This window comes from Taudactylus pleione, unplaced genomic scaffold (genome assembly GCF_031769625.1).
Source record: "Taudactylus pleione unplaced genomic scaffold, aTauple2 ptg001032l, whole genome shotgun sequence".
Taxonomy (NCBI): Eukaryota; Metazoa; Chordata; class Amphibia; order Anura; family Myobatrachidae; genus Taudactylus; species Taudactylus pleione.
Genome location: NW_028285433.1, coordinates 3,939,315 through 3,952,239, shown reverse-complemented (window position 1 = coordinate 3,952,239; position 12,925 = coordinate 3,939,315). Strand labels below are relative to the sequence as shown.

The window sequence follows — 12,925 nt, the reverse complement described above, 5'->3', positions numbered from 1 at the left end:
AAATTTGCGAGTTGGAAAAAATGCCTAAACTCACCCAAGATTGCAATCTAGACCAAACTCGAATCTTAGTAAATTTACCTCTGTGTATCTATGCATTGCATTTATTGATCTGCCATTTCCTATTACTGCATATGATATACACAAGTGTATTTTTATTTGTACAGTATGTTTATGTGATTATTATTTTACTAATGAGCATTATCATTATCTTTTAGAAAAGTTCCCAATACATTTATACGAATAATTTAGACCTAGACACTTGCTCTTCTTGTATTATTACCTGTGTATGCCATGCTATTACATTTCTTACACTTATATAACTAAGTCTGGCTGGTTGAAGGTCAGGCATGATTGAAATCATGGTAAATTAAAAAAACAGAACACCATGAACAAAGGGAAAGTTGCCAAGACTGTGACAGGGAAAAATAACCCATGTCAGAAGGCATTGTGTTGTAGGGAAAATTGATGCAGTGGATTTTGAAATTCATCCAAATTTCAGCAATTTTTAATTTGTGTGCCAGTCCATATTTGCCAACAATTCACCCCCTGGCTAATCAGGCCAAAGTGTACATTGAACATAGTGGAATAAACAAATGTCACATGTATAGCCTTCTAAAGAAAAGAGCCTCCGTCGTTCAATCTTCCATAATTGTTGATAAAATGTTTTTGAGACTTGTAATAAAATCATGTGTCTTAATAGTGGCCTAGGGGTAAAGTTACTAAAGTGAGAGTTTTTAGCAGTGAGTTTTCAAAGTGATGTTGCCCATAGCAACCAATCAGATTCTAGCTATTATCTTCTAGAAGGTGCTATTTAAATGTTACATAGAATCTGATTGGTTGATATGGCCAACATCACTTTTGAAACTCACTTCTAAAAACTCTAACTTTAGTAAATTTACCCCTAGTCTCTTATTATTTTTGTAATGACTTCTATTCTGTACATGCTATGTACTGTACATACTGTATCAGTATTGTCTAATTTGGCACTTATTGTTTCTAATTTTCCATCCTACTTAGTTAGCTCTATTGGGTTATTGTAATGTAACAAATTAAAGATCAGTTATTTCTGCATTTATTATCACCTACATACAGATGTAGCCACGCTCATCTATCCTTGTCATGGTGTATAGTGTGATATCGTAGTCACACTGCACCTGGTCACAGGGTGGTGTATTCTGTCATGGGGTGTCGCGGGTTGTCACTAGATGGTGCATTGAGGTTTAGTGTGGTGTATGGAGTTGCCGGCGAGTGTAATACTAATGTTTGTCCACCAGATGTCGCTTTTGAAAACCACAACTACGCATGCATGAGTTCAACCTAAAGTTATTACACATACAGGCTCTGAGTGTCATTTTCTAAAAATATGAACTTACAAAAAAATGTAGAATAAATGTGATGACTATGGCGCCAACCATCAACGGTAAATTAATGTAGATTTAAATTAAGAAATTAAAGTGACCAATTAGAGTGAAACAAATATATAACAGGACGCGCTACCAGAAGGTGTCAGCTGAATACAGGTAAGGAGGATTGGGGCAAATCCCAAACAATAAATGTGGAAATAACAAATGATACAGTGACAGGCGTAACTTAAAAAGTGCACAGTGCAATAAATATAAAGAAATTTAATCGAAAATTCATATAGACATACTAACATAAATACATATAAAAACGCACAAAATGAATGGGCAAAGATCACATAATAGCTTAGAAAAGCATATCAACATATCTCAACACCACAGTGTTGGAATAAAGTGCAAATGCATAATGGTATATATTGCACAAGCCCAATAATATATATTAAAAACAGATAAACTGAGAATATAGTTTTAAAAACAGCAATGAATTCAAAGGTGCTTATCTTAGTGGATTTAAAGGCAAGAGTGCAGCTTCCCCAACGCGTTTCATCCAATGGGACTTTTTCAAGGGATATTAGCTAGAATGCATGTGTCCATATTTATACCAAGTTTAAACAGAACCAATTAATCATCCTCATTGTGATTGGTGACCTCATATCCGGTCTATCGGAATGATTAAACAAAGGAGACTTTCAAAGTGCTCCTATAAATTAAGTTAATTATTTGTAACACAAATAAAATTCCAGAAACGTCCAGAGATCTTAAATATAGTGTAAAACTAAGCGTAATACTAAGCGGTACTTCCGCCCAAAGATTCCAAATCTCCACCCTTTATGACAACATCCGCCCTCTTCTGGGTCTGGATGGAGGCAGATGGTTATAGGATCGGCGTCTACGTGGCTTCCGCCCTCACTCCTGGTTTCCGTAGCATCCGTCCTTCAGTATCCGGTGATGGTATCCCAGGTGTCCATGTGACTTCCGCCCTGACTCCAACGTTCATCATCTTACAGGCATCCGCCCATACTCGACGTCATCGGCATCCCACTCAGTTTAAGCGCTCCTTACTCCTATCACATTCCGGAGATAGGCACTGCCATTAGTCTGCGGAAGCAGAAAAATTCAGTAATATTTGGAAACTTTGAGAACGCCATTTTGAGAGAGGGTAATTCTGCCCAAAGTGTTAACATTAGTAGACACACCACTTAAATAGACAAAGAATAATAGAAACGTTTATGTGGCAATAAGCCAGGGTATAGCAGCATAAAAACAACATCAAGTTCCAAATGGCAGATAAAAAAGGTATTAAAAAAGATATAATATAAAATATGATAAAAATATATCAATGAGGCACAACTGGTTAAGGAAAATATATAATAATAAATTATTGTAAGTAAGAAATATGTATATATAAAAACGAAAGAAAACACTGACTAATATAATGTTATGTTAGGCACGTCACAGTCTTCATAGGATCTTCAAGAGTAAAGAATTAATTAGTTAATTATTTATAAGCAGAGGAGGGGGTTGGTTGATAAAGTTCGTGAGTAACCATGGAACAAGGGAAGAGAGTTTGAACCATTCAGAGACCCAGTGGCTATTTTGCACGCTGTTGTAAGTATGTATGAACACTACAACACCTGGAATTCCCAGGAGGTCTCCCGTCCCAGTACTGGCCAGGCCCATACATGCTTAGCTTCCAAGATCGGACGAGATTGGGCATATACACAATGGTCTGGTTGTAGGTTCCTTTTATCATACACAACTACCGCCTTGTCTCTTACAAGAATGGGTCGATCTCATAACTCTCATTAAATCCTTGTGGAGCCATGGTATTTAACTCAAAGATCCAGAACATTTCTCTTCTTGATAATTTGTTCCCTAGATCTCCCCCTCTCTCTCTCTCCTATAGAGCATGTTAAATTAGGAGAGAGAGGGGGAGATCTAGGGAACAAATTATCAAGAAGAGAAATGTTCTGGATCTTTGAGTTTCACAACTTCCATTGAATCAAGCACATGATTCAATGGGGAAACGTGGAGCACATGGAATTTCCTTTGTTCTCACCACATGGAGGTAACCATCTTTAACAAACTGCAGACTACCTTTCACACGTTAATTATTACTTAAACCAAATCTATTTGAACTATAAAATCCCCAAACTATGATAATACATAACTTCACAATGCTATCACAATATGGCTAGCAATCCGCAACTCCCATGGGACCATAACCACTAGCTGAATTCAACCTGAAATATTCACATTCCATACTACAATATTTCAATCAGATTGCATTATCTAATGTTTCAGAAAGTATAAACTACTAAACAGTGTACATTACTTATAAACTTATTACAATGTAATTGACCACTACCGAGTTACGGGTTCCTTCATCACCAGCTGATATCAAACAATTATATATCTACAGATTGCAATATTTTACCCAATTTCCATCTTAATCTTGACTACACAATGTTACAGTCAGACCACGAGAATACAACACACACTAAACCTATCTCTCTCAGACAGTGCTATTGTTAAAGCACATGGTGGATCATATGAATGAGCTACAGTCTCCATTAAACACATGTGAATAGACAAAGACTACACCATATCATCCACTGTATGCTAACACAGACAGGTGTATTTAGTTCCATCTTGGCAGTCTTCTGGGGAGAAGTCTGCTGTCCTTCATATCTCTCTGCAAGTGTGTGTCTGCTGTCTCCTTGCAAGCATGTGTCCACAGTGTGAATGCCATACTCCTCCCCCTTACCTGTGAGGTGTGGTCAGAAAGGGAATATCCTATTGGTCAACTGGAACTACTGTTCACTTTAAACTTGGGCTATTGTTCTAAGCTTTCCTGTGTGAGGCTAGCTATCTGTGAACTGTGGCTATATGTAAACAACTGCTAATTAGCTTGTATTGTGAGCTGGTTTCTGTGTTACCTCTAAGCTCTGGGAAAATTATCTCTTTTCATTTATATATTTTGGTTTTAGCTGTATAAGGAATTAATATTCTATATTTTGTGATAATCATACTATATGTTGATTTTTATATACACACTGTAACACTTTCCTTGCAACTTTGTGTAGTGAATGGCATATTGCCAATTTTTTGTTTATCTAAAGGCAAATATACATTTAAAATTTTTTTTTGGAACTTCAGTAAAACTTGCTTTACCATATCGATAGCGTGACTTAAGCCCTGGCTCATTGGCCTTCATAGAGGACGAGGAAGTTGATGGCCTTGCACTGCTGGTGTCAGCTACAACATGTGGTTCTTGGCCTTGCTCTCCTGTCATGTTACTTACGCCATATTTTCTGCAGTCTTGAAGCAGTGTCACAATCACCAAGGTGCGGTTACAAAACTCACACATGTGCAGTCGTGCGCACACACAAAAATATTAGAAAAAAAGACAAATGATGATTTTTATTTTTTGTCAGCTTCAGAAGAACTTGGGCCCATAGCACCGACTGGAGTCGGGCAGCACAAGGTTGCAACTTGCATTGCTGGCTGCTTTTGTGCACTGCTGCGGTCAAGCCTAACACCCACGAGCACACACAGAAAAATATAAAAGACACTTTGACTGATTGATTTTTTTTTGTTTTTAGCATGACTGGAGTTGGGTTGGATCTTGTGCACTACTGCGGTTAAGCATAACACCTACGAGCACTCACAGAAGAAAAAAATATAAAACACTTTTATTGGGTTTTTTTGGAAAACAACTGGAGTCGGGCAGCACAAGGTTGCAACTTGCGTTGCTGGCTGGCTCTTGTGTGCTGCAGTTAAGCCTAACACCCACGAGCACACACAGAAGAAAAAAATATAAGGCACTTTTATCGTTTTTTTTGGAGAACAAATGGAGTCAGGCAGTACAAGGTTGCAAATTGCGTTGCTGGCTGGCTCTTGTGCGCTACTGTGGTTAAGTCTAACACCAATGAGCACACACAGAAGATTTTTGGAGAATGACTGGAGTCAGGCAGCACAAGGTTGCAACGTGCGTTGCTGGCTGGATATTGTGCGCTACTGCGGTTAAGCCTAACACACACACACACACACACACACACAAAAATCTAAAAGACACTTTGATTATTTTTTGTTTTTTTCTTTTTAGCATGACTGGAGTTGGGCTGGATCTTGTGTGCTACTGCGGTTAAGCCTAACAAGCATGAGCACACACAGAAGAAAAAAATATAAGACACTTTTATTATTTTTTTTTGAGAAGACTGGAGTCGGACAGCACAAGGTTGCAACTTGCGTTGCTGGCTGGCTCTTGTGTGCTGCAGTTAAGCATGAGCACACACAGAAGAAAAAAATATAAGGCACTTTTATTGGGGGTTTTTTGGAGAACAAATGGAGTCGGGCAGCACAAGGTTGCAACTTGCGTTGCTGGCTGGCTCTTGTGCGCTACTGCGGTTAAGTCTAACACCCATGAGCACACACAGAAGATTTTTGGAGAACGACTGGAGTCGGGCAGCACAAGGTTGCAACGTGCGTTGCTGGCTGGATATTGTGCACTACTGCTATTAAGCCTAACACGCACACACACACAGAAAAATATAAAAGACACTTTGATTGATTTTTTTTTTGTTTTGATTTTAGCATGACTGGAGTTGGGCTGGATCTTGTGCACTACTGCGGTTAAGCCTAACAAGCATGAGCACACACAGAAAAATATAAAAGACACTTTGATTTTTTTTGGTTTTTAGTATGACTGGAGTTGGGCTGGCTCTTGTGCACTACTTCAGTAAAGCCTAACAACCATGAGCACAGACAGAAGAAAAAAATATAAGACACTTTTATTGTTTTTTTTGAGAAGACTGGAGACGGACAGCACAAGGTTGCAACTTGCGTTGCTGGCTGGCTCTTGTGCGCTACTGCAGTTAAGCCTAACACACACACACACACAGAAAAATATAAAAGACACTTTGATTATTTTTGTTTTTAGCATGACTGGAGTTGGGCTGGATCTTGTGCGCTACTATGGTTAAGCCTAACACGCATGAGCACACACAGTCTTTTACTCAGGTGATTTGAGGCTCCTGAAACTTACATATTTACTAAGAAGTGAGTTTAGCTGAGACTGAGTTTTCAGATGGTGATGGTGAAGCAGATTGAGATATCTCCCCCAAGTAGTAATCATCTGTATTTCCCACAGACTGCTAGCCAATCAGCGGCCGCTTTACATGTAGCGGCCACTCATTGGCTGGTTACACATGTAGCGGCCGCTCATTGGCTAGCGGTCCGTGGGAAATACAGATGATAGCGATCCCCTGTCATTTTGTGTAGTGTAAGTATATGTCCGCCTTGGATCAGTTCACTAGTTTTTTTATTTTACCAAGTATGGGGATGCTGTATGCCAAGTATGGGGTATTTTGCCAAGTATGGGGAGAGCAGCACCAGGATGTAGGTAAGTATGGGATCTTTTGTCCAGGTACTCCTAGTGGATTCTACATGGACAAGGGGACAGACCAGCTGGCAGCAGGTAAGTATGTGTGAGGTAGGTAGGTATGTAATAAAGTTGTACTATACTTGGTGTGTGAGTGTTGTGGTTAATTAACTATTTATTTTACAGTGGGGGTATGGGTGCTGGCTGGCTACAGGCATTTGTAGTTCCACAAGTGCCAAAGGGCAGACATGATGGCACCTGTAGTTCCACTGTAAAATACAATAGTTTTGAACTATTTTTACAATACTATTACACTCGTACCCACAGCCCAGGGGTGCAGGGAAGAGCCCCGGGGTCCGCCTAAGCCAGGGATTTCAGGAGGGGGGGACCCTTCTTGGGGGATCCCCACCTCCCCTGAGATCCCTGTCTTGGGCTGACTGGCTTGGTTTGTTAATGCTTTGGCCAGGGAGAGCCAGTGATAGGGTCTTCTGGCTGTGGCATTACACCCCGGACGGTTTGGGTCCAGTGCTGGTTTTAAATATAGGGGGACCACTTGGCATTTTTTCCCCATCATATTTAAAACCAGGACTGGCCCTGTAACTAGGTGCTGGTTCCTAAATTACAGGAGAACCCTACACGTTTTTTCCCCTGTAATTTTAGGAACCAGGACTGGCTGAGCAGTCTGGTCTGTTATGTTTTGGGGGGGACCGTACGTAATTTTTTTTTTAAAACATTAACCATTACAATACTGATTCCATGCAGAAACATACACAAATCACACTGTTCTGTATATGTTTCTGCCAAACTCACAGCTTAGGAGGTGGATTACTTGAAACTTCTAATTAGCTGGGAGTTTGCAACAATTACACCCAAGATTGTAATCTCGCTTCTTAGTAAATTCCAGAGTTGTATCTATTTCATGAAAAGTACTTCCGAGTTTGGCCGATGGTGAGTTTATTCGAGTTTGCAATCTCACCCGAGTTTTACAGTGAAAAGAGAGAAATCTCTCTCAAACTCACCCGAATTTATCTTTAGTAAATTTGCGAGTTGGAAAAAATGCCTAAACTCACCCAAGATTGCAATCTAGACCAAACTCGAATCTTAGTAAATTTACCTCTGTGTATCTATGCATTGCATTTATTGATCTGCCATTTCCTATTACTGCATATGATATACACAAGTGTATTTTTATTTGTACAGTATGTTTATGTGATTATTATTTTACTAATGAGCATTATCATTATCTTTTAGAAAAGTTCCCAATACATTTATACGAATAATTTAGACCTAGACACTTGCTCTTCTTGTATTATTACCTGTGTATGCCATGCTATTACATTTCTTACACTTATATAACTAAGTCTGGCTGGTTGAAGGTCAGGCATGATTGAAATCATGGTAAATTAAAAAAACAGAACACCATGAACAAAGGGAAAGTTGCCAAGACTGTGACAGGGAAAAATAACCCATGTCAGAAGGCATTGTGTTGTAGGGAAAATTGATGCAGTGGATTTTGAAATTCATCCAAATTTCAGCAATTTTTAATTTGTGTGCCAGTCCATATTTGCCAACAATTCACCCCCTGGCTAATCAGGCCAAAGTGTACATTGAACATAGTGGAATAAACAAATGTCACATGTATAGCCTTCTAAAGAAAAGAGCCTCCGTCGTTCAATCTTCCTTAATTGTTGATAAAATGTTTTTGAGACTTGTAATAAAATCATGTGTCTTAATAGTGGCCTAGGGGTAAAGTTACTAAAGTGAGAGTTTTTAGCAGTGAGTTTTCAAAGTGATGTTGCCCATAGCAACCAATCAGATTCTAGCTATTATCTTCTAGAAGGTGCTATTTAAATGTTACATAGAATCTGATTGGTTGATATGGCCAACATCACTTTTGAAACTCACTTCTAAAAACTCTAACTTTAGTAAATTTACCCCTAGTCTCTTATTATTTTTGTAATGACTTCTATTCTGTACATGCTATGTACTGTACATACTGTATCAGTATTGTCTAATTTGGCACTTATTGTTTCTAATTTTCCATCCTACTTAGTTAGCTCTATTGGGTTATTGTAATGTAACAAATTAAAGATCAGTTATTTCTGCATTTATTATCACCTACATACAGATGTAGCCACGCTCATCTATCCTTGTCATGGTGTATAGTGTGATATCGTAGTCACACTGCACCTGGTCACAGGGTGGTGTATTCTGTCATGGGGTGTCGCGGGTTGTCACTAGATGGTGCATTGAGGTTTAGTGTGGTGTATGGAGTTGCCGGCGAGTGTAATACTAATGTTTGTCCACCAGATGTCGCTTTTGAAAACCACAACTACGCATGCATGAGTTCAACCTAAAGTTATTACACATACAGGCTCTGAGTGTCATTTTCTAAAAATATGAACTTACAAAAAAATGTAGAATAAATGTGATGACTATGGCGCCAACCATCAACGGTAAATTAATGTAGATTTAAATTAAGAAATTAAAGTGACCAATTAGAGTGAAACAAATATATAACAGGACGCGCTACCAGAAGGTGTCAGCTGAATACAGGTAAGGAGGATTGGGGCAAATCCCAAACAATAAATGTGGAAATAACAAATGATACAGTGACAGGCATCACTTAAAAAGTGCACAGTGCAATAAATATAAAGAAATTTAATCGAAAATTCATATAGACATACTAACATAAATACATATAAAAACGCACAAAATGAATGGGCAAAGATCACATAATAGCTTAGAAAAGCATATCAACATATCTCAACACCACAGTGTTGGAATAAAGTGCAAATGCATAATGGTATATATTGCACAAGCCCAATAATATATATTAAAAACAGATAAACTGAGAATATAGTTTTAAAAACAGCAATGAATTCAAAGGTGCTTATCTTAGTGGATTTAAAGGCAAGAGTGCAGCTTCCCCCAACGCGTTTCATCCAATGGGACTTTTTCAAGGGATATTAGCTAGCATGCATGTGTCCATATTTATACCAAATTTAAACAGAACCAATTAATCATCCTCATTGTGATTGGTGACCTCATATCCGGTCTATCGGAATGATTAAACAAAGGAGACTTTCAAAGTGCTCCTATAAATTAAGTTAATTATTTGTAACACAAATAAAATTCCAGAAACGTCCAGAGATCTTAAATATAGTGTAAAACTAAGCGTAATACTAAGCGGTACTTCCGCCCAAAGATTTCAAATCTCCACCCTTTATGACAACATCCGCCCTCTTCTGGGTCTGGATGGAGGCAGATGGTTATAGGATCGGCGTCTACGTGGTTTCCGCCCTCACTCCTGGTTTCCATAGCATCCGTCCTTCAGTATCCGGTGATGGTATCCCAGGTGTCCATGTGACTTCCGCCCTGACTCCAACGTTCATCATCTCACAGGCATCCGCCCATACTCGACGTCATCGGCATCCCACTCAGTTTAAGCGCTCCTTACTCCTAATTTAACATGCTCTATAGGAGAGAGAGAGAGGGGGAGATCTAGGGAACAAATTATCAAGAAGAGAAATGTTCTGGATCTTTGAGTTAAATAACATGGCTCCACAAGGATTTAATGAGAGTTATGAGATCGCCCCATTCATGTAAGAGACAAGGCGGTAGTTGTGTATGATAAAAGGAACCTACAACCAAACCATTGTGTATATGCCCAATCTCGTCCGATCTTGGAAGCTAAGCATGTATGGGCCTGGCCAGTACTGGGACGGGAGACCTCCTGGGAAATCCAGGTGTTGTAGTGTTCATACATACTTACAACAGCGTGCAAAATAGCCACTGGGTCTCTGAATGGTTCTAACTCTCTACCCTTGTTCCATGGTTACTCACGAACTTTATCAACCAACCCCCTCCTCTGCTTATAAATAATTAACTAATTAATTCTTTACTCTTGAAGATCCTATGAAGACTGTGACGTGCCTAACATTATATTAGTCAGTGTTTTCTTTAGTTTTTATATATACATATTTCTTACTTACAATAATTTATTATTATATATTTTCCTTAACCAGTTGTGCCTCATTGATATATTTTTATCATATTTTATATTATATCTTTTTTAATACCTTTTTTATCTGCCATTTGGAACTTGATGTTGTTTTTATGCTGCTATACCCTGGCTTATTGCCACATAAATGTTTCTATTATTCTTTGTCTATTTAAGTGGTGTGTCTACTAATGTTAACACTTTGGGCAGAATTACCCTCTCTCAAAATGGTGCTCTCAAAGTTTCCAAATATTACTGAATTTTTCTGCTTCCGCAGACTAATGGCAGTGCCTATCTCCGGAATGTGATAGGAGTAAGGAGCGCTTAAACTGAGTGGGATGCCGATGACGTCGAGTATGGGCGGATGCCTGTGAGATGATGAACATTGGAGTCAGGGCGGAAGTCACGTGGACACCTGGGATACCATCACCGGATACTGAAGGACGGATGCTACGGAAACCAGGAGTGATGCCGGAAGCCACGTAGACGCCGATCCTATAACCATCTGCCTCCATCCAGACCCAGAAGAGGGCGGATGTTGTCATAGAGGGTGGAGATTTGGAATCTTTGGGCAGAAGTACCGCTTAGTATTACGCTTAGTTTTACACTATATTTAAGATCTCTGGACGTTTCTGGAATTTTATTTGTGTTACAAATAATTAACTTAATTTATAGGAGCACTTTGAAAGTCTCCTTTGTTTAATCATTCCGATAGACCGGATATGAGGTCACCAATCACAATGAGGATGATTAATTGGTTCTGTTTAAACTTGGTATAAATATGGACACATGCATTCTAGCTAATATCCCTTGAAAAAGTCCCATTGGATGAAACACGTTGGGGAAGCGGCACTCTTGCCTTTAAATCCACTAAGATAAGCACCTTTGAATTAATTGCTGTTTTTAAAACTATATTCTCAGTTTATCTGTTTTTAATATATATTATTGGGCTTGTGCAATATATACCATTATGCATTTGCACTTTATTCCAACACTGTGGTGTTGAGATATGTTGATATGCTTTTCTAAGCTATTATGTGATCTTTGCCCATTCATTTTGTGCGTTTTTATATGTATTTATGTTAGCATGTCTATACGAATTTTCGATTAAATTTCTTTATATTTATTGCACTGTGCACTTTTTAAGTGACGCCTGTCGCTGTATCATTTGTTATTTCCACTTTTACAAAAAAATGTGCCTGCACTCAGTTGTCTATGCTTAGAATATGCACGCAGTAAAAAAAAAAATACCGGGACCCCTGATTGCTTTATAAAATCCTCAGTGCCAGCATTAAAAATGTTATCTTCTAAAAAAATGTTTTGGTGTCTGTGCATTGAAGACACACGCAGAATTGAACCCTTGGAAAAAACATGGTAACCATTGGTAATACCACTAAAGCTACGTAAGCCACAGAGGGAAGTGCTCATCACCTGCAGTTACATGGTGATGTCAATGAATGTCTAAAATATTCAATACATGCTGTGTGTGAACCAAGCACAATAACTTCATCATTTAACAATTTTAAAATACACTGAATTGACCTGAAATTAATATCATTAGTATCAATATTCTGAGAACAAAGATACAGGCTTAGGACAATAAATCAAAATCTTTAACATGTCACAAAAATGTAAAGGTGGCTGTTAAATGTACTTAAAACCTATTTGTGGACTGAAATGCATTTGAATAGACAATCTCATTTTATGGAGAAGCTGAATTCCTAATAAATCAATTTAAAGTGCATTATAAAGAAACTGCTTTCAGAAAAATTAGTCAGATATTGAACAAATAAATATCCCCTTTTTAATAATAAATATAAGAATCATGGCCACAAAAATGATATTTGAGATAGTAAGATATCCGTGTTATCATAACACAAAACACATTTCGAGTAATAAAATCTATTCTTGTAATCATTTTGAAAGAGGACAAACTTGTTTCCAAAAACTAGAAATACCTACATTTCTATATTCAATGCCAATAATAAAAGTCTGACCATTGTATTTAGTATTAAAAACAATAATCTCCTATAGATGTTGACATTGCCAAGTGAAGAGAAGAAATCCTTCCTCTGTTTAGATGTCAGATACAAGATTTGATCACTTGGATTACAATTACTACCGTATATGCAGATCAGCTGATTATTGTGTACTGCATATGCGTATGCACCGCACTGC

The 12,925-nt window shown here is 38.2% G+C and overlaps 2 pseudogenes; one reads left to right on the top strand and one right to left on the bottom strand.

The window, feature by feature from the left end:
- Positions 1–2,983: 2,983 nt before the first annotated feature.
- On the bottom strand, positions 2,984–3,102 carry LOC148454045 (5S ribosomal RNA; annotated as a pseudogene).
- Positions 3,103–10,386: 7,284 nt separating this feature from the next.
- Positions 10,387–10,505, top strand: LOC148454044 (5S ribosomal RNA; annotated as a pseudogene).
- The last annotated feature ends 2,420 nt before the right edge of the window (positions 10,506–12,925 follow it).